Source organism: Natrix helvetica (assembly GCF_964273705.1).
Source record: "Natrix helvetica genome assembly, chromosome: 5".
Taxonomy (NCBI): domain Eukaryota; kingdom Metazoa; phylum Chordata; class Lepidosauria; order Squamata; family Natricidae; genus Natrix; species Natrix helvetica.
This window is the reverse complement of record NC_138551.1, coordinates 137,243,155-137,265,416: the sequence shown is the minus strand read 5'-3', so window position 1 is coordinate 137,265,416 and position 22,262 is coordinate 137,243,155.

Genomic DNA, 22,262 nt, shown 5'->3' with positions numbered 1-22,262 from the left:
AGTGGGCTAAGTGGAGTCATCATGGCTTAATGGTGTAGTGGTGAAGGCAGGGGAAACTGGTGAGGCAGCTGAAACCCTCACTTGCTCCTTCGCCTCAAATAGCAAAGAAGAAGAAAAAGGAGTAGGTAATTCTATGGATCAGTGCCCCATCAGTTCATCTTTGGACTGAATCCAGTGAAATTGAAGCAAGACTGGATGGAGATCCTGTTGATCCCAGTAGGAAATCAGCCGTGAAATCAGGATTCAGGTTGCCCTGGTTGGGGACAGTGGCCCCATGGTCTCTGGTGTTTTTAAGCAGCCCAGACCTGGCCACAGTTATCCCTGCCTTTCTTTCACCCCACTGGGATGCAGAGGTAGTCCTTCTGCTGCTAAGAAGGCGGTCCAGGGCTTTCACACCACATGAAATCATAACAACTAGTCTGAAGTGATATAGATGAAACATTGTGTTGCAAGAGAAAATGAAGCATTGTGTTACATGTGTGCACAGAGCTTATGGTCGTTCACTCACACACAGCCCTGGAAAACAGCCATTCTCAAATCACTTTCAACTGAACACAGAAGTTCTTTAGGTTACATGGAGATCCAGTGAACTGAAAATAACTGAAACTTTGCTGGCTATAGAGTAGAGTAGAGTAGCACAGAATAGAACAGCAGAGTTGGAAGGGACCTTGGAGGTCTTCTAGTCCAACCCCCTGCCTAGGCAGGAAACCCTTCACCATTTCAGAAAAATGGTTATCCAACATCTTCTTAAAAACTTCCAGTGTTGGAGCATTTGCAACTTCTGGAGGCAAATTGTTCTAATGTATATATATTTGATCTTTCACACATGGACACACATGCACAGACACACACAGACACACACACAGACACACACACACACACACACACACCCCTACATCCTCAACTAGGCTGGCAGGCATAGCCAGAGGGATGGAAGCCCCAAGTCTGGGTCCAAAGATGGCTCAAAAAGTGGGTGAGCTTCAGGACCCCTTTTCTCCCCCAAAGTGTCTGCTGGCAGCAACTCTTGCCTCATTGATTGACAGATCGGGTAGCGGTTGATGGGACTTGGGGAGGGGCTTCCCACGTGCTCAGGCCCAACTTCTTTTGTCTGGTTCAGGGGACATTTTGGTTGCTTCTTAACTGCTTTCCCCGGGAGAGCTTTTTCTAGCTTTTCTCCCCAGCCTGCTTTCCTGCTTGCTTCATCTTTAGGTCTGGCTGCTTCAGCCTAGTCTTCAACTGAAACATGAAACACACGGAGAACCCCTTTCCGATATCAGAAGCATTGAGGGAGAATTTGAAAGGAAAGATCAGTTGGATTTGGCCTTTGTTTTTAGGAGGGGTCTTCCATCTGAAAAGCCCTCAAATGCCATCCTTTGTGCTGATCGTTAGCTCCCTTAAACCTCTCTGGGGGGAAATGAGGCTCCAAATTGTCACAGAATATAATTAATAATAATAATTTATTAAATTTCTAGACCGCCCCCTCTCCCCGGAGGGACTCAGGGCGGTGTACAGGAATAAATTTAAAAACATACAAACAATCATATACATAGCTAAAAATCAAATTAAACAACCCCTGTACGAATTTATAAAAATTAAAAACATTAAAAACAGACCCTAGAACCAATCCTAAAAATTTAGAAATAAAACTGAGGTGGGAAAGATGGAATTAGGCCAAGCCGGCTAGCTGGAATTGGTGGGTTTTAAGTTTCTGACGGAAGGAGCGGAGATCCGTAGTCATTCTAATGTCGGGGGGGGAGGTCATTCCAGAGGGTCGGGCCCATCACAGAGAAGGCCCTTCCCCTAGGCGTCGCCCGCTGGCACAGCCTAGTGGATGGCACCCGGAGGAGTCCCTCTCTGTGTGAGCGAAACTGTGTGAGCGAAACTATAAACTGTTCCAAGTAAAGCTGCCTTTGGCAATTGACTGATGGTGAATTTATCAATGCCGATGGTGTTCAAGTGGTGCTCCGGCTGTTTTGGGAATTGCACTGAGGTGCCTATTGGTGCTCCCTTTATCTTCTTTTGCCACCAGTTCTGGCTTGCTGGCAAATGGCATTTCTTGCAGATCATCCAATGTTCCATTTTGCTAATGTGTCCTGCCATTGTTTGTAGTCAATCTGTGTGATCTTCTGGCAGCTGCTCTCCACTGTTTCTTCTACTTCTTTGCAGAGGCAGAGTTTGTTGCTGTCTGTTGCTTTCTTCTCATTATTATTTTTATCGAAATTATTTGTCTTCCATTTTGCAGTTTGAAGTGACTCTGAGTGGCTTAAGTGGGAGATTGGTTTAAACGCCTTTCAAAGATGAACTCTCTTCATCACAGTTTTATTATAGTTTAATATATTTAATAGCATAAAAATGCACAAATCGTTTAGAATAAAATCAATTCCAACATTTAATATGAGTTGATCATCATACTTTAAAACCATGAATATATGAGGAATGGAAGAATCCATGTTAAGAGGGCTCTGGAAGAACCAACTGGCTACCACTTAAGGCTTAAATCTTTCCTTAGTTCCTTTCCTCCAGATTTCATTAAGTAGAACCGTCCTTTATTGCAAAGTTAGGTGCCAAAAGCAAATGAGAGGAACTAAACAAAGAATCTGCCAGTAGTTGTATCTCTTACAACCGTTTTGGAACTAGTTAGAAATTTCATATCTTCCTAAGTGAAACCCAAAGACTGCTTGGCTAATGTTACACTATGATGGTAAGTCCTAACATCTTTTCTTTGGCATTCCTTGTTTTTCTGCTCAGTCCCTGCCTCAGTCCAAATGTGTGGAAAAATGTCATCCTGGATTTTTCAAGAAGGCTCCGGAAGGAGAGCCTGTTTGCTGCTATGACTGCATTCCTTGTCCAGAGGGGACCTTCTCCACTCAGGAAGGTGGGTGACGTAAAAGGAAAAGTTTACTAGATTCATCCAGAGCATTTTGATCATTATGCACATTGAAAGAAGTATTGAAGGTTGACTATTTCTTTGTTAGAGATTATTTTCAACCTGCTCAATTTCTGCTACAGGGCAAAGAGTGAGAAAAAGATATTGAAGGATGAGGGAGGTAGAGACCGAAGGACATGGTGAACTTCTGCCAGCAGAAACATCTCTTGCACTTCCCAGTTGGAAGTGTCCTTCCTGGTTGGCCTCTCTCAGGAACATCTGAATTCTTTTATACTTGAGGAATGGTTTCAGGCCAATGGCTTCCTCACACTAACCAACATGATTGCCGCACTCAGTTGAAGCTTCTGACTGCTCTTCAAGGGTAGCCCCATGTAGAGCACATTGCAGTAGTCCAATGTGAGATGAGCAGGCCTTGACTGACTGAGCACAACCTGAGGCAAGAATTTGGCTGAGGGAGGAAACTGGCATCCAACACTTCATTTCTGCAGAGATCCACATGCAAATCAGGCAGCGCTGCTGATATTCAACAAGCTGTTTGCATGCTATAAATTCACATATCCACACCTGGATTTCCTGATGTTGAATCACTTGTTCCCTATTTATTGAAGACATGCCCAGTTTAGGTTAACATCCCCTAATAAGCATGCAGGTGATTAGGGCAAGCCTAAATGAGCCAAAAATTTATGTTGCTAAGTGAGATATTGATTGAGTTTTGCCCCATTTTATGACATTTCTTGACACCGTTTTTAAGTAAATCATTGCAGTTGTGTGGTTAGTATCACGGTTGTTAAGTAAATCTGGTTTATTGATTTTGCTTGTCAGAAAGTCACAAAAGGGGATCATGTGATCCCGGGCCACTGCAACTCTCATAAACGTGAGACAGTTGCCAACTGACCGAATTTTGATCACGTGGCCATGGACATGCTGCAATGGTCGTAAGAGTGAAAAATGGTCATGAGTCGCTTTTTTCAGTGATGTTGTAACTTTAAACAATCACTAACTGAACTATTGCAAGTTGAGGACTACCTGCAAAATAAAGCAGTTCTGATCAAAGCAAATTCTTGACTTATAAAAGCTCTTAATAGTTTGTCAGCAAGTTAAAAGTCCCTCATTTCCCCACTTTCATTTTGGCCCTTATGGATACTTTTGACAGCTTGTGGATACAGTAAATAGCACTCAGACTTCTATACCGCTTCATAGTGCTTTCACAGCCCTCTCTAAGGGGTTTACAGAGTCAGCATATTGCCCCCAACAATCTGGCTCCTCATTTTACTGACCTCAGAAGGATGGAAGGCGGAGTCAACCTTGAGCCATTCAGGATTGAACTGCTGGCAGTCAGCAGAATTAGCCACATTCTAACCACTGAACCTCCACAGCTCTTAATGTCACCATTAGGCTAGTGGGTAGCTACAGTAAGGGTGACTGTAGTATCAGGCATTTCTCTTTTGGGTTTTATGTTTACTGTTGTTTTTATAATGGTGTCTGTGTGTGTGAGAGAGTGTGTGTGTGTAAATGGTTCTATTTACCACTTACCATGGCTTTCTTGTCTCTCAATATCAGCTGTCATCCAAAGAAAGCATGGAGAGACTATAAAAATAATATTACTTTCTCTTCTCTTAGATACTGAAAAATGCACCAAGTGCCCAGAAAACCAATATCCAAACAAGAACCGAATCCAATGCATTCCCAAAAGTATAACCTTCCTGTCCTATGAAGAACATCTGGGCATTATCCTGGTCTCCTTTGCACTACTCTTGTTCCTAATAACAGGCATTGTTTTAATCATATTCCTTAAATACCTAGAAACTCCCATTGTCAAAGCCAACAACAGGGACCTCTCCTACATCCTTCTGGTCTCCCTCCTGTTTTGCTTCTTGTCTCCTTTTCTCTTCATTGGTCAACCAAGGAAAGCCACCTGCCTTCTCCGACAAACAGTGTTCAGCATTGTCTTCTCAGTAGCTGTTTCTTCTCTCTTGGCCAAAACCATCACGGTGGTGCTGGCTTTCTTGGCCACAAAACCAGGGAACAAGGTGAGAAGATGGTTGGGGAAGAGCTTGGCCAACTCCATCATCCTTTCTTCTTCTGCTGTCCAAGTGATTATCTGCTCCATCTGGCTGGGAGTTTCTCCCCCCTTCCCTGACTCTGACCTCTACTCCCAGCATGGAGAGATTGTCCTCCAATGCAATGAAGGCTCTGTCACCATGTTTTATGTTGTCCTCAGCTACATGGGCTTCCTGGCTGCCATCTGCTTCATGGTGGCTTTCCTAGCCAGGAATCTGCCTGGGGCCTTCAACGAAGCCAAACTGATCACCTTCAGCATGCTGGCCTTTTGCAGTGTCTGGGTCTCCTTCCTGCCCACCTATCTCAGCACCAAAGGAAAGTTCATGGTGATTGTGCAGATCTTCTCCATCCTAACCTCCAGTGCTGGTTTACTGGTCTGCATCTTCTTCCCAAAGTGCTACATTATCATCCTGAGACCAGATCTAAACACCAAAGAACATCTAATGATAAAAGTAGGGAACTGATAATGAAATTATTTCTTGGACAATTTAATTTTTCATTGCAGTTATTATTGGGCTTGTATGTTACCATTGCATCAGTTTGACAATTGAAGTTGTTTAAAACCAAAGAAAATAAACACATTCAAGACTGGTTCTCAAACGTAGATGAGAACAGTAGAACTGGGTTACAGTGAAACATGTAGACAACCCCCAGTTGCAAGATTCTGGAGTACCTACTCTAGTTATTTCTGCAGGTTTAGGTGACATCATAGACCTTATGGGACCTCAGAATTCCATGGCTGGTGTTGAGTTGTAACTCCCAGCACCCTTTTTAGGCATGTCCCAACAGGAATGATCTCTGAAAACAGCTCCTGAAAGATTCAAACCCTCTATGAAGACCTGATCCAGTAAAGAAAGAAGAAAACAGCCTAGCCAGATTGGTCTTTTATCCAAGTAAGACACGTGATCCTGAAACCGAAAGCTTTCAGGATTAGGCCATGAGAATTGGAAAATAATGCATGATAGGAAATGGCAGGAAGACATCCCTGAGGCTTCACTTTCCAATCTTAGCTTAGGAACTGCAGGGAGAGCCTACCTTCTCCAGAAGCTGCCTAGAGGCCTACTGATGGCAGGAAAAGGGTCGGAGATGAAGCTGAAACAGAGGACAAAAGAAACCCTGTGATCCATTCCCGGATCTTCCCTCCCTTCCTATTCTAAGGAGAAGGAAAAAAGGGAAAGATTCTTTTCTCTCCCACTTATGTCATAGCCTGAGTTGTATATGGAATAAAGCTTCTCTGTGTCTTCAGATGTTTTATGGAAGGCATCTATTTGTGCTGATTTTTGTCTAGGGTTTCTGTTGTGGCCCAGCAGGAGCCGTTGGAGTTGCCACCAGACTCCGACAGCGAGAGTCCCTCTGAGTCGGCTCAGGAGGATTTGGAGGATCCTGGACAGGGTTCCGACTCTGAGCAGGGTGCAGAGAGGCTAGTTGGCCACCAGGAGGCGCCTGAGGCATGGAGCAGTGGTGAAAGCCAAAGGAAGGGGGCTCCTGATGTCATGCCTTGGAGCAGTGGGGAGGAGTCACAGGACAGTGAGTCAGACATCAGTAGTGAGCTATTAGATGCTCGTTACCAGTGTGCTACCCTGTGTAAGGAGCAATTGAGCAATTACAGGGGGTAAGTGCTCTCAGCTGCTGATCATTAGACTCCTCTCCAGACTATAAAGGGACTGCTTGTGGACACACCCTTTGCAGGAATCAACTGATCATTGGAGTTGGAGAAGCTCACATCTGTGTCGTACTTTGGCAGGCTGGATTGCTGCCAAAGGGTTTTACCTGGATTTCTGCCAATCTGTTCCTTGGACCTTGGCAGACAGGAGTGCTGCTAAGGTGATTATCTGGAGCTTGGTAGCTGGATTGCTGCCAAGGGGTGTTGCTGTAGCTGGATTGCTGCCCAGAGTGCTATCTTGACCTTGGCAGGCTGGATTGCTGCCAAGGTGGAACCTGTATGTCAATAAACATCTGGAAGAGACTTTGTGTCGGAGTGGCTTGGTATACCAGAGCGGGGGGGGGGGGGGGTGTCAGGACAGGTTTCCAAGGCCTATTCCAAATGCCTTGAGTTTTGAGATTAGGTAACCAAATAAATGTCTACCTTTTTGACAGTTACAAGGAGAACCGTCCCATGACATTCTGATCCCTGTTGTAGATGTATACCATGGACAGGTCATTATCAGGAGACCTCATGGCGACATTCCTTCTTGGACCAGCCCAGGAGAATCAAAGGCTTGGGCCAATTATGTTCTGCCCAAATACTTTCAGAGTTGTCTAGATCAAAGAGGCCTGGATCAGAGGTGAAATTCAGTTGTTTCGGATGGGTTCTGACATCCAGATAGGGAAAATTTTGACTGGTTTGGAGAACCGGTAGGGAAAATTTAGATTGGCCCACCCACCTGTCCCCGCTCTCATCTCTCCTATATTCTGTTGCTTATTAGCTCAGCTGATTGGCTGCCATGCCTCAGCTGAACTAAGAAACAGCTGATGGTCAGTCTTAGTCTCATTTGCCCTCAGATAAAATAATAAACCGACACTTTTTGCCCCTTTTTTCTTTTTCTTCCGGCAGCAGGGGAAGGAATACTAGCTTTAACTAGCTTAAATGAGATGTCTTGGCATTTAGCCAAGAGCAATTATCACCTCCTAAAATGTTACAAAGCTGCAAACCAGCTCAGTGCTTGCCTGAAGAGCCGATAGAAAGTCCCTGCCTTGCCCCAGAGGTTTGTTTTGCTGTAAGGATGAGTTAGAATTGTCTCTCTCGGAGATCACTTTCGGTTCCTGAAGGCGACAAACGTGTTGTCCACTGCTTGTCTCCCCGGTGGGCTCCTTTTAGGAGCACAGGGGGTCTTGGAGGGACCACCTGCCATAGGGTGGCTTGCTGGAACCCCCAGGATTGGCGGCAGCCATGCGGTGGTTTTCCAGCCTGGCCCCAGGAGCCGGGGAGCATGAGGGGTGCATGGTATAGCTGTGTGCCTTCGCCGAATGGATTCCGGAAGGAAATAATCAATCCGAAGTTGCAGGAGAAGTGTCGGAGGTGAGAAATTTGCTCTAATCTCTTTTAACACCATTTAATTGATGAGCAACACCTTTTTGCAAGTTGTGGATTCAATCTATTTGAAGTTGCAAGATTGGAGGGGTTTTTTTTTCACCCCCCTCGGGTAAAGTGGCATTTGGACTATCTCTCGATCTCAGAATGTTGTGAGAGAGTAAAACGTTGAATTACCCACTTGTACTAACTATGTGAGAAAGATTTACATCACAATTGCAAGAAGTGATTCCTGAGCTGCTTTAAAAGCCTTATGGAAACTTTGGATGTTTTGCTCCCTGGATCCCTGTGAAAGGGGGAGCCAAGGTGGCCCACTTCCATCTTCTTCTTCGCTCTTATAAATGAAACTAGCCTTTTGAAACTACCTTTGAAGAAACTTCTGGCTCTATATTACTATTACCTCCCGAAGGTCTCCTGGAGCCCCCCCTGTTTTGTGGTCTTTCTGGATTTGGACTTTTTGATTTTCTTCTTCTGGCTTGGAACTGTGACTAAGGATTAATATTCACTTCTGGGCTTGACTGCCTCTTCGGCATCACCCAGCTGCTCATTCCACAGACGCCATTTCTTTTGTATAAGACTTGTACTTATCTCTGAACTTAACAAATGGGGCACAGAAAGCCACCTCCGGGTAAGGCTGCCTCGGCCCCCACTTCCTCTACATCTAGTCCAATGACCCAACAGACAAAAATTCCATCATTCTTACAACAAGAAGGGTCTGGAGAGAGTTCAAAGGACTTATCAGTTACTCAAATGTTCCAGGCTCTTATGAAGGGACACGAAGAACTGAAAAAGAGGTGACAGATTTTAAAGTACAGTTCAGAGATGTACAACAGCAAACATCAGAGAATAAACAGAGGGTTGGTATTCTGGAGGAGGGCATTGTTGGGCTGAGGGAGGAGGTGAAGGCAACTCAGAAGGGGAATAGAGAATTGGAAAATTTCATGGTAAAGATGGAACTTGAAAGAATGTCCCTTTTTCTCAGATTCCAGAACCTACCCGAGACAGAAGATGAAGATCTTAAGGATACTATGTGTACAATCTTAGCAGAATATATTAAGAGAGATAAAAAACAGTTGTGGTGGGATATGGACCTGGTTTATAGAATCAATTCAGAATATGCCAGAACACATAATGTTCCAAGGGAAGTCCACATTAAATTTCTTAGGAAGACCACGAGGGATGAGGTTTTGGGAGCCCAAAGGGGGGGAACCACTAAAATCCAAAGATAAAGAAATTGCCATTCTTAAACAAATTCCGAAAAAAATAAGAGATAAGAGGAGGAAGTATTCGTCCTTATCAAAGATATTATATAATAAAGGAGTTTGGTTTAGATGGTTATTGCCAGAAGGAATGTTGATCTTCTGGGAGGGAAACAGAATTAGAATCAATACAGTTGTGGAGGCAGAGGCCTTCATGAAAAAACACAGTACTCTCCTAGAGGCCGAAACCATAAGAGGTAGTGAAAAAGGTGATAATACACAAGATATAAGGGAGGGAGGAGCTATGGCTCCCCCAGAGGACAGGGGGGAGCAATATTGAAAAAACTCAGGTTACAAAAATAAATGTATTTGAAATATCATTGTAATTGTTGATATATTAGAAAGTGGCAAAAGAGATGATTGAACATATGGCTGGTACAATGTATAACAAGACACTGTTTTTGCTTATCTTTTACTTTTTGTTTTTCTTTCTGTAAAAGTCGTGAGATTTGGAGAGATTTCTACTTTCAGCACGATGTAGCTGCAAAATTTTTTTGAATATCCACCTACCCTTCCCTGTAAATGTTTAAAAACCAATAAAATTCTTTTTTTTTTAAAAAAAGAATTGTCTCCCTCCCCCTCCTTCCTTCCCACTTTCTAAGAAGCAGAAAAAGTCACAGGGCTAATCTGGAAGGGAATCCCTGTGATGAACCATTGACAAGTGCAGGTGGTGGTCATTCCCCCTCTTTTGGCTTCTCGGGGTCTTTGATTGGGGGTTTCCTCTGGAGCAAAAGCAGAGAGCCTCTTCCAGTGAAGATTTCTCTGGATCTTCTAACTTTCTTCCAGAGCAGAACACAAAAAAAGCCTCTTCCTGTGAAGGCTTTTCCGGTTCTTTATTCTGATTTTCTCCTGGAGCAAAAGAAAGTCTTCTCTCTGTGTTTATTCTGATTTTCCTCTGGACTGGAGCAAAATTATCTGGTGGCAGGCCTTAAGTAACAACCCCACACTTATTTTACTCCATGCGTGGCCCACCCACTATTTAATTTACCACTTCTGTCTATGCCTCTTTCCCAAACTGTATAATTGTTTCATCCCTCCCTTCCTCCCCCCTCCTTCTCTCTCTCACACACAGGTCCATGATAAAATTGTCTTCCATGAAACCAGTCCCTGGTGCCAGAAAGGTTGGGGACCTCTGAATTAGACCATGCAGGGGAGCCCTTTTAAGGATTATGTATTAATAGAAAGGCAACTAACTTAGCTCTGATCCTAAACACTAAAGCTGTTGCACATAAAAAAACAGAGGAGCTCTGATCAACTATCACAGCGACATATTGGATCTGTGTGGAGGGCCTGGGAAAGGTGTCAGAATAACCAAATAACATTTAGAATGAACTTTGGAGGGGACCCTATGCCATTCAGAGAAATGGCTGTCCAGTCTTTTCTTAAAAACCTCCAGAGATCAAGCCCCCAGAACTTCTAGAGACAAGCAGTTCCACTGCTTAATTGTTCTTACTGTCAGGAAGTTTCTCCTTACGTAGTTTTAGGTTGCTTCTCTCTTTGTTCAGTTTCCATCTATCCAGTGCTTCTTGTTTTGCCTTCTGCTGCTTTGGAAAATACATCCCCCCCCCCTTACTTCTTTGGGACAGCCCTTCAAAAGCCTGTGGCCTGTCACCCTCTTGGGTAAAGCATGTGAGCCATTTCCTCCTTTTAGTGGTCCATGAAAGTACATCTATAATATGTAGCAGTGGTGGGTTTCAAAAAATTTTGGAACCTACTCTTTGGGCTGCTTTGTGGGAGTGACTTGCCAGCCATGTGACTGGGTGGGAGTGGCTTACCAGCCATGTAACTGAGTAGGAGCGGCTTGGCAGTCATGTGACCTGGTGGGAGTGGCTTGGCAGTCATGTGACTGGGTGGGAGTGGCCAAGATGATGTCACTGAATTCTTTGCCCCAATGGATGAACTACAATAAGATTAAAATAAGTACAAAAATAAATAATACTAACTGCAAAAGAAATAAAACAATATTGGACTTAATTGTGGTTGTAAGCTGAAGATTACAGGTAACAGAAGAGACCTCTGCTTTCAACCAACAATGTACAGTCTTTTCAGGAAGGATGAGAAACAGGAAAGATATAAACAAACAGGAAAGATATAGTATTTCATCCAAGGTTAGTTCAAGAATGAATGTCATAGGTAGATTCCCAGAGCAATACACATTTCCTTTTTCTGAAATTTAGTTCTCAGTTCTAAAAACAGGAATATATGAATTAGGTTCAGTACTTAGGTTGGTCCAAGTAGCTATTCAAAAGTTAGTGGTTAGAAGCAATGGTAAAGCAAGATATGGAATTAAAATGAGAAATATTTTGTTGGCTATTTGAAAGGGAATACAATATATATTTAATTTTACACACGTTAACAGCTGCTGGAATTATGTTTGCACAACAGTGGAAAAACAGAGATATGAAAATGAATAAATATTACAATGTGCAGGAATAAATAAATTGACAATTAAAATCAAGAAGGCTTTGAATACTTTTTCACATGGGATTTGTTTTAGCAATTGCTAACTAACAGAAACAGAAATTAGAAATCCAAAAGTATGAAAGAAAACACCAATTATGTAATGAAAGGTCACTAAAATGTATAAGGAAATATTATTAGTTCTTGATCATTATTAATGTGTAGATAACTGCGGGACATTACACACCCACACAAACTATGACAGTGCTAGGAAAACACCAAAAAATTAGAATTCCCTCCCCCCCAAAAGACTGCAAATGAAACCAGTTTTTTTCCCCCCTAACTAAGGATAGGAAAGACAAAGCCACTGGAATAAAAACCATCAAGGCATTGTGGGAAATTATAAAGGACAGTGCCAGGAAACTCACAGAACCATCAACCATCTCAGAATTACCTAAACAAGGAGGGTAAAACACACTAAATCTGGCAAAGCTGCCTTGCACCTACCTGGCCTGCCCATAGAAAAGCAGCCACTTTGAGAGACGTAAACCTGATCTGAACACTTAAAAGCAACATATTGCACCACAAAGAAAACATTTGCAAAAAGGAATAACATTTCTTATAGTAAATATATTTTATAAACAATTAAAAAATAAAAATATTTTTTTAAAAAAGATATTCTATAAATAAAAAAATCTTTAAAAACCATTGTTAAGTATTCTGCACACAATAATTCATACTGCAACCATTTCAAGGTATTCTACCAGCAATAATTTATATTGTAACCATTTCAAGGTATTCTACCAGCAATAATTTATACTGTAACCATTTCAAGGTATTCTACACACAATAAATTGATGTAAACCATTTTAAAATATTCTATACTCAATACTTTTAAGTAAAACGATTTTAAAAAATTATATGCACAATACATTTTAAAGTATTGAGTATAGGATTTTAAAAAATGGTTTATTTTAATTTATTTTGGATATAATCTTTTTTTAAATAGTCTAAGACAATTTAAAAAAAGAATCCACACACAATAAATTGAAGTAAACCATTTTACAATATTCTATACTCAATACTTTTAAGTAAAAAGATTAAAAAAAATTCTATGCACAATAAATGAAATATTCTTTTAAAAAACATTAAAGGAATAAAAGAAAAAAAACCCGGGTCACTTACCAGCAGGCAGAATCAACAGCTCTCCAATGCAATGGATGCAGCAGGGAGCAGGCAGGCAATGAGGTAGCAGGACAGGTAAACTTACCGGACTGGAGGGACAAGGGTTGTCGGTTAGCTAGGCACACTGCCTGGCAGGCTTAGTGAGCCAGACGAGGCTAGAGAGGGGGCCGTGGGGGGCTTTTGGCAGCATGGCATACGCCAGCTCATAGCTTTCACGAGGGAAGGCCTGAAGGCCTTCCCTTGTGAAAGCTAGCCTGCGGCCGCCACCACAGCAACTACTCAGGAATGAGAAAGACTCTGGTGCCATGCTTTTAAACAGGTCGCCTCCAGCCTGCTCACTGATTGGCTGCACTCCAGCCAATCAGTGAGCGGTGGGCTGGGCTAGTTTAGTGCAGACGGGTAGGGGAGTAAGTGAGCTGTGACAGGATGGCCAGGGCGAGCGAGCGACAGGTCCGGGGCAGGCGTTCGGGAAGTTACTTCCAGGTCCACCGGTCGAACCTCCTCTCACCGGATCAGTAAATTTCAGCAACCGGTTCTCCCGAGCCGGTGCGAACCAGCAGAAACCCACCACTGGTATGTAGATAATAAAGCCAAAAAAAGGTGAAAACATTTTTACAGAACTATAGATACATTGAGGCTGGGTGTGACAAGGAATGTCTGGGAGGGGAGGGGCCAGCGAGGCACCCCTTGAAGTGCGTGACATTGAGTTGGTAGGGAAATTTTTTGAATTTCACTCCTGGCCTGGATGCTCATTCCTCAATTATTTATGATAAAGGCAATGTCTAAAGAGCAAGGTTTTACATTTCGGCAGGGAAAACCAAATGTACAGGTACAGATTTGGTGAAACCTGGCCCAATAGCAGTAACTGTGAAAGGGATCTTGGAATCTTAGTGGACAATCTCTCAAATGTGAGCCAACAATGTGTGGCAGCAGCCAAAAAAAGCCACTGCAATCCTAGGCTGCATGAACAGAAGGATAGAATCCAAATCACATGAAGTATTGGTACTGCTTTATAAAGCCTTGGTAAAACCACCCTTGGAATAGTGCATCCAGTTTTGGTCACCATATTACAAACAGGATGTTGAGACTTTGGAAAAAGTGCAGAGAAGAGCAACTAGGACGATTAAAGGATTGGAGACTAAAAAGAACAGTTGCAGGAACTGGGCATGGCTAATCTAGAGAAAAGAAGAACTAGCAATAGACTTGTATATTGCTTCACAGCCTTCTCTAAGTGGAGAGTCAGCATATTGCCCCCAGCAACCTGGGTCCTCATTTTAAGGACCTCAGAAGGATGGAAGGCTGAGTCAACCTTGAACTGGTGAGAATCAAACTGCTGGCAGTACTGCATTCTAACTGCTGCACCACCACAGCTCCTAATACTCCATGAAAGCAGTATTCCAATATTCGAGGGGCTCCCACAAAGAAGAGGGGGAGAACTTATTTTTCCAAAGCAACAGGACAAGAAACAATGGATGGAAACTAATCAAAGAGAAAAGCAACCTGAAATTAAGGAGAAACTTCCTAATAATGAGAACAATTAACCAATGGAACAGCTTGCCTTCAGAAATTCTGCTTACTGGAAGGTTTGAAGAAGAGACTGGACAGCTTCTTGTCTGAAATGGTATAGAGTCTCCTGCTTGAGCAGAGAGTTGGATTAGAACAGGGGTAAGAAACTGGCCGGATGTGTCATGCACAGGCTATGCCCATCCCAGCTCCGTGAAGGGGGGAAATTTCGAGATACGTCATGTGACTGGGTGAGTGGCACCCATGGACTAGAAGATGTCTAAGGTCTCTTCCAGCTCCTATTCTATTCTATTCCATTCCATTCTATACTATTACAGAACAAAACAGAACAGAACAGAACATGGGATCGTAATGATTCTTTAGGACAGTATAAGAAAATAACACAGTGGGAACGGACCTTGGAGGTCTTCTATTCCAACCCCCTGTTCAAGTAGGAGAAATGCTACTTATATTTGGCCTTTGGCTTGTGAGAGGGTGCTTCATCTGCAAAGCCCTGGAATGGCATTGTTGATCTTGATTGTTAGTTACCTTCATTCTCTCTGGGTGAAAAGGAGGTGCCAAATATAACTAAGCCAAATTTAACTACCGGATTTTTCAGAGTATAAGATGCACTGGAGTATAAGACGCACCAAGGTTTTGAAGAGGCAAATAAAAAAAGTTTTTGCACTCTGCAGACCTCCCCAAAATGGCCTGTTTTGTTTTTTTTTTGCAAAAATGGGCCTGTTCCCCCCCAAAAAAAAGGCATAAATAGCCTTCAGGAGGCTTGTAGAGTGCTCCTGAAGGCTGGGGGGGGGGGGGGAATTGAGCAGAAATCGGCTTGTTTTTTGCTCATTTCTGCCTTCCCCAGCCCCCAGGAGCTCTCTGAAAGCCTCCCACAAGCTCTGCACGTCCATTTTTGGGAAAGGGGGTGGAGTTTCGGGAGGCAAAAAATGCTGTAATCAGTGTATAAGATGCACCCAGATTTTCAGCCTTTTCAAGGGCTTTGTTGAACTAACTGGGCTTTAGAAATATCGCTCTCCTACCCAGGGCTGCTCCTACTCTTGTCTCACGTGCTGCAGCCAAAGATACCTGAGTTAGGTTTGATTTAGACTTTTCTGCAACTCTGCATAGGCATCAAAACCTTCCTACACTGAAAGGGGTTGATGGACAAACATAGGTTGTAGAGGGTTGCAGGAGGGCCAAAGTGCACACCTTCCAAATTTCAACTACTCCTTATGTGGAGATGTGGGTCCTGCATGTTAATTGATCGATTCAATCTCTTGTTGACCCCAGCCAGAACATCAACATTCATAGAAGTGGAAACACAAGAGCTATGGACCTTCTCTGAGTGACAGCTACATATTTTCCTTGACAGTGGTGCAGAAGTCTAATCCTGACTTTTGCATTGTTGAGGAACACCTTGTCATGGCCTCACCTCCATCTTCTCTCACTACAGTTTTAGAAACGAGGCAGCCGGTTTTAGTCCCAGGTTGCTAACATGGCAAACGTATAAACAGAAGAAATAAATGCTCATCTGAAAGGATTTTTTTCTTTTCATCTTAACTGGGAGACTGTTTTGGACTTCTTTCAAAGGGGCTGAGAGGCTTTCCAATCTTTCATGTACACCAGAAGAAATCTTTGCTGGTTTCTTTTTTCATCAGTTACTTCCTATTTTTATAAATCTGATACACCAAAATTTAATAACCCTAAAACATATTCTAACTTTAATACATTCTAAAATCTCATATGACGAGATTGACATATTTTAAAATCATGGGTAAGTGAAGAATGGAGGAATACATGTTAATAGGGCCATGAGGAGGAACCAACTTGTCATCACTGAATGTTTAAACCTTTTTTCAATTCCATCCCTCCAGACTTTATTAAGTAGAAAAGTCCTTTCTTGCAATATGATATGTCAGAAGCAAAAGGGTGGAACTAAAGAAAGAATCTACAACCATTTGAAACTACTTAGAGATTTCATGTTTAGCAAATGTCCATTTCTCTCCCCCCCCCCCCATTTTCCATGAAAGGAGAGTTCTAACACATTTTATTTGGCATTCTTCGTTTTTCTGCTCAGTCCCTGCCTCAGTCCAGATGTGTGGAAAGTTGTCATCCTGGATTTGTCAAGAGGGTTCGAGAAGGAGAGCCAGTTTGCTGCTTTGACTGAGTTCCTTGCCCGGAGGGGACCTTCTCCACTCAGGAAGGTGGGTGACACCAAAGGAAATGGAAGGCATTACACAAATGTTTTGCTCTTTCCAGTTTTGCTTCAGATGGAAATGACACACAATCCACACTGGTGTTTTATAAATCATTAGGAGCCCCTTGTGGAGCCTCCTGCAAGACCCTCAATTCTCCACCTGCCTTCCTCCCAGAGATTCTCACATTTCCCCTTCAGATCTTGATCTGTCTGATCTCGGTCTGTCTCTGGAGTTGGAGGGTCTTCTTGGCCGGCCTCCCCTTTTCCTTCCCTGCATGGATTATTGTGGTCCTTGGATTCACATCTGGGGCTGTTTCTCTTCCCACCCAGGAGGAAAAACAGTTTTATGATCCCTTCAAATTTCACTCATCGATCAGGGACTTTGCGGTGTCCCCTGAAATCAGCAGGATATATTCTTCCCATTCGCCATCTCTGCGGAGTGGTTTAGGTCCGATTGGACCACCCAGCAATAAAAGTTTCAGCAGCAATCTCAGAGCATTGAGATTGCATGCCCATCTCGTAGGGACATTGGCTCCTCCTCCACCTGGAGGCCTTTTGTGGGGGTCCCCAGGCAGCCTCAGAGATGACCATGTCAAAGGGGCCCCACTCTGCCAAGGGCATCCACACAACCATAAGAAGGGCCACTGTGTCTCCCTAAACCAGTTTCTGGATGGATGTGGCAAGACATCGGATGACACCACCCACCATGCCATGCTCACCTCCACGACCCCAGTGGCAGTTTATTTAGTAAGCTAAGAAACTTCAGGATCTCAGTGTCTTCTATGAATACAGAAGGACAACAAAGAAAATCTCAAGGAACTAAAAGCTTCCAGCCACTCTATGACTTTTTTCCGTTTACCCAACAATATAGCTCAGAGACTGCAACTTTTCTTCTTCTTAGTCAGCAGTCATGAAAAAATTGGTATTTTTTAGAATAGGTGGAAAATTACATTTCACTTCAGTCAAAAGGAATTTTAAAATTAGCTCCAAAACAGAAATATTTCTGCTAGGAATTTTACCTGAAATTTCTAATAAAGAGAATGTATATTTGATTATTCATGTATTAACTGCAGCTAGAATTGTATTTGCACAACATTGGAAAAGTGGAGAAATTCCCATTGATGAAAAGGTGATAAGGAAAATATTAGAATGTGCAGAAATGAACAGATTAACACTAGCAATTAGAGAAAAAGAAAAAACTGGTAGTTTTTTGGTAGATAAACTGGTAGATATGGTATATATTTTATCAATGGCTGCAGAATAAAAAAGGAGTCTGGAAATGAAGATTATATATATATGTTACGGTGAAAGACCGAAATCTGGTGAATGTCGACATTCACCGGTGAAAGACTGAATATTTCATTACATTGTTTTACATTCGGACCTTCACCGGTGAATGTCGACATTCACATAGTCGCTTGGTGTATGTCCGAAAATACCCTTATCCTCTCGACACCCTTACCCTAATCCCCTTACCCTAATACCTCGGCTCCTCGCTTCCTTTTAAGCGTCTTCTTAAGGATCGCAGGTTTAAAAAAAAAAACTCCGCGAATAGAAGACGCTTAAAAGGAAGCGAGGAGCCGAGGTATTAGGGTAAGGGGATTAGGGTAAGGGTGTCGAGAGGATAAGGGTATTTTCGGACATACACCAAGCGACTATGTGAATGTCGACATTCACCGGTGAAGGTCCGAATGTAAAACAATGTAATGAAATATTCAGTCTTTCACCGGTGAATGTCGACATTCACCAGATTTCGGTCTTTCACCGTAACATACATACATACATGCATATATATACATACATACATACATACATACATACATACATATATATATATATATATATATATATATGGAAAGTTTAATTTTAAAATTTATTATTATTATTATTATTATTATTATTATTATTATTATTATTATTATTATTATTATTATATATTAAGAAGAAAATGGAGGTTAAAGGCTTCTGATTGCTTCCTTTGTGTTAACAAGACAGGAGCCCTGGAGTTAAGTGTCATCAACCTAGAGTTTCACCAAACTCCACAGCTTTGGGTGACCTTCCCCAGCCGTCTCTGGAGTCAAGAGACCATGTTGAAGGACAGCAGAAGTCCATTCCCTTGTTATTGAGCTATCTTCATCCAGCATCACTTTCTGGACTTGTCCTAACAGGAAGGACTGCAACCACAACAGAACAGAGCCCCTAGGGGTGTAACTGTGATTTTTCACCAACATGTTTTTTTTCCAGCCTTTCCTCTACACATGGAGCCCAGAGGTTCAGGATCCCAAGAGGAGAAGTGGCTTCTCAGAGTAATTATGACCCTCAGGGCTTTTGAGATTTTATGCTACATCTCCAGTAACTATCTTTGATGTAAACATCAGACTGAAACAACATTGAAGACAACTTTCATCAGAAAAGGATAAATTGCTTAGGTTGCATTATGTGACACAAGTTTTGAGAGAGGAAGGGGCTCTGCTCTTGAATGTGCCTTTCTCTCCTTTCCAAATGAAACTCAGATTGTCTTTATTTGAATCAGGAAAGCCACTGGCACTTCCATCTTGTAAGAAGGCTTTGAATTCCTCCAACTGTTCCTGTTGTTTGTGTTAAAAACTGGAAAGAGATTAATAGAGCCCTCAAAAGGATGAGCCTACTGCTTCTTCTTCTTCTGATGCTGTTGGTGTCCCAGCCAGTCTCTGGGAAGCTTGGCATGAAATGCCCACTGAGTTTGGAGCGCCAGAATGAAAATAAACCATGGAGCTTTTATGGGCCAGGAGACCATGTCATTAGTATAGTCACATCTGCAATAGAAATATCTGAGATGTTTTCTTTCACTAGTGCTCCTAGTCAGACTTATTTGTAAGTCATTCCAGGTGATAGAGTTGCATTCCCTCCACTTGCAGATCTAACACTGTCCTTCCTTTCTTCTTATTCCATTTAATCCTATATAGCAGGACCTGACTAATTCCCTGAATGATTTGGATTTCTAAGCTTCCCTGATTTTGTGGAAGAGACTCAGATGCAAAGATGAAGTCCAGATCATTTCCCTTTCCTAGTTCAATCCCGAGTTTCTCACTTGAACATTGATCTTTGTCTAAAGTCATTATTTAAAGAGTTGTAGTTTCTCTTCCAGTCCATTTCCATATTTGGGTAACTGATTGGTTTTGGATCAATAGAGTCTATTTAAAATTCAGTAGGCTTGTGGAGACAAAGAGGATTAGATTGTTTTTTTAAAAATGTTGCTTTGGATTATAATAACATGAACATTTTTTACAATAGGAGTGCTTATGGTTTTTCAAAAGCCATACGAATAATTTTTGCCATTCAAGTGATGAACAAGAATTCCCAACTCCTGCACAATCTCACACTTGGCTACAACATTCAGGACAACCATATGAACACACTTAGCACTTCAGATGCCTTGCTGGACCTGCTCTCCACTGGAGAAGCCAATGTCCCCAATTACAGCTGTGGAAGGAAGGACAACATTTTGACTCTTCTTGATGGAGCTAGAGGGGAAATCTCCATCCAGATGTCAACATTAGCAGGCACCTACAAAGTCCCACAGGTTTGTGTCTGTTTCTTTCTCTCTGTCTGGTCAAATGAATGAGATATTGGTGGTTGAGCAATAGATTCAATCATGTCTTCTCCATGGAAATCAAGATCTGCTTTTCAATCTATTAGCAAGCTTGTCAATTATGTTTTTCTCTATTATGCTTATCTATTGGCTCTATTGTCATGTTCATTTTCACATATAAATAATACCTGATGTATCCAGTTGGATTGAAGTTGACAATAGTAGCATCTATACATATACATACGCATACACATACACATATACAAAATGGAATAAAAAGGTCTCTAGCAATTGCAGACCAATGTCATGGTTCCACGTAATGAGCCCAATCGAATCAGGACGCTGAGGCTTCAGTCAGGCTCAAAAGATCTTTTTACTGAGTACATCATATTGGCACATAGAAAGGTGAAGATGGCTCTGAGTAATTCCCGTGCTTTCATGTAGTTGAAAGAATAGAAACTTCCCACCCCCCTCAGGTGTCCTAGGTCACGTTGACCAATCAGCCTGGCAGCAGCTTCCCCCTCAGTCTCAGCAGATGTCCATTGCGGTGACCTTGGTTCTCACACTGAGCCTGTTCGGTGTTTTGTCTAACAGTTTAAGGCACCACATTCCAATACTTTTCCCCCCCAGCAATGCTGCTTCATTTTTGGGGGGAGGGGGGGTCATAAGAGAATCTCAAAGCAAGTCAGGGTTTCTATTTCATCTTATACACAGCAAAATCAAATTATTTTTGAGTTTCTTTTTCACGCTTTCCTGATTCTCAGGATCAAGTTGCCCTTCCTTCCTTCCTTCCTTCCTTCCTTCCTTCCTTCCTTCCTTCCTTCCTGCCTGCCTGCCTGCCTGCCTGCCTGCCTGCCTGCCTGCCTGCCTGCCTTCCTTTCCTCCTCCTCCTCCTCATTTCTATGTTGCTTCTCTCTCTTTTTAAAAAAATTAAATTGTTTTTATTGAATAAACATTAAAAACATTGAACATAGAGCGACCTTTCTAGCTTTTTTATTTCCATACATATTTTAACATAACAACAAATACAGTTTCTACTTATTGTACAAAGCTACATTAATCTTATTAACATATCCCTTATCCTCCTTTATATATTTATCTATGTATTATCCAGTTCCAATTTTACAATCCTCAAAATATTCTGTTCCGACTCTTTTTCCTCATTTCCAACCATTGATACATTTTGTTCCAAATTTCATAATATTCTGTCTCGTCTCTATTTTTGATTTCCAGTGTCAGTCTTTCCATTTATGCACAGATCAAAGTTTTCTTTGCTACCTCTTCTTCGGTGGGGGCATCTCTGTTTTTCCGATTTTGCGCATATACCAATCTTGCTGCGGTTATCACATGCAGCATTAAATATGTCACTCCTTTACTATATTTTTCTAATAGGAATAGTTCTGATTTTAAATCTAACTTTTGATCTAACATCTCTTCCAACCATGTCTTTATCCTTGGTTTTTGTACATAACCACCACATGTGATAAAAAGATCCTAAAGCCAAGTTACATTTCCCACACTGCGGAGATTGATTCTTATTCATTTTTGCTAACCTCGTGGGAGGAAGATGTCACCTATAAAACATTTTGTCCAAGTTTTCTTTATATGAAGTGGCTAGTCTTAGTTTTCTATTTCTCTCTCATAGATCTTGCCATTTGTCCAGTTTGATGTTATAACCAAAGTTCTTGGCCCACGTTACTATAGTTTCCTTCACTTGTTCTTCTGCCATTCTATATTCCAATAAATATTGATAAATTTTTGTTATCACCTTTTCATCCGTTCCTAATAAAATTTTATCTAGAGTCGTTAACTCGTTCTTAATACCCCGTTCCTTCCTATCTTTCATGTAGAGTGATTGAATTTGCAGATATGTCTACCATTCCAATTCTACTCCTTCTTCTTGTAGTCCTTTCCTAGATTTTAATTCTCCTCTTTCATTTAATATATCTTTATATGTAACTATTTTCCCTGTTTTAATAAAGTTTGGGTGTACCAACACCTCCAACATAGAGAGCCAATTCGGAATTTCCATATAGTTCTGTTGTTTAACTTTTATCCAAACCTCAAGAAGAGCTCGTCTAAACATGGTGCCTCTGGAAGTACTGGTGAGCCCTGTGTCTACCTTCCCGCAAGAAAGCATGCCATCCTATTTGCATATCGTACCC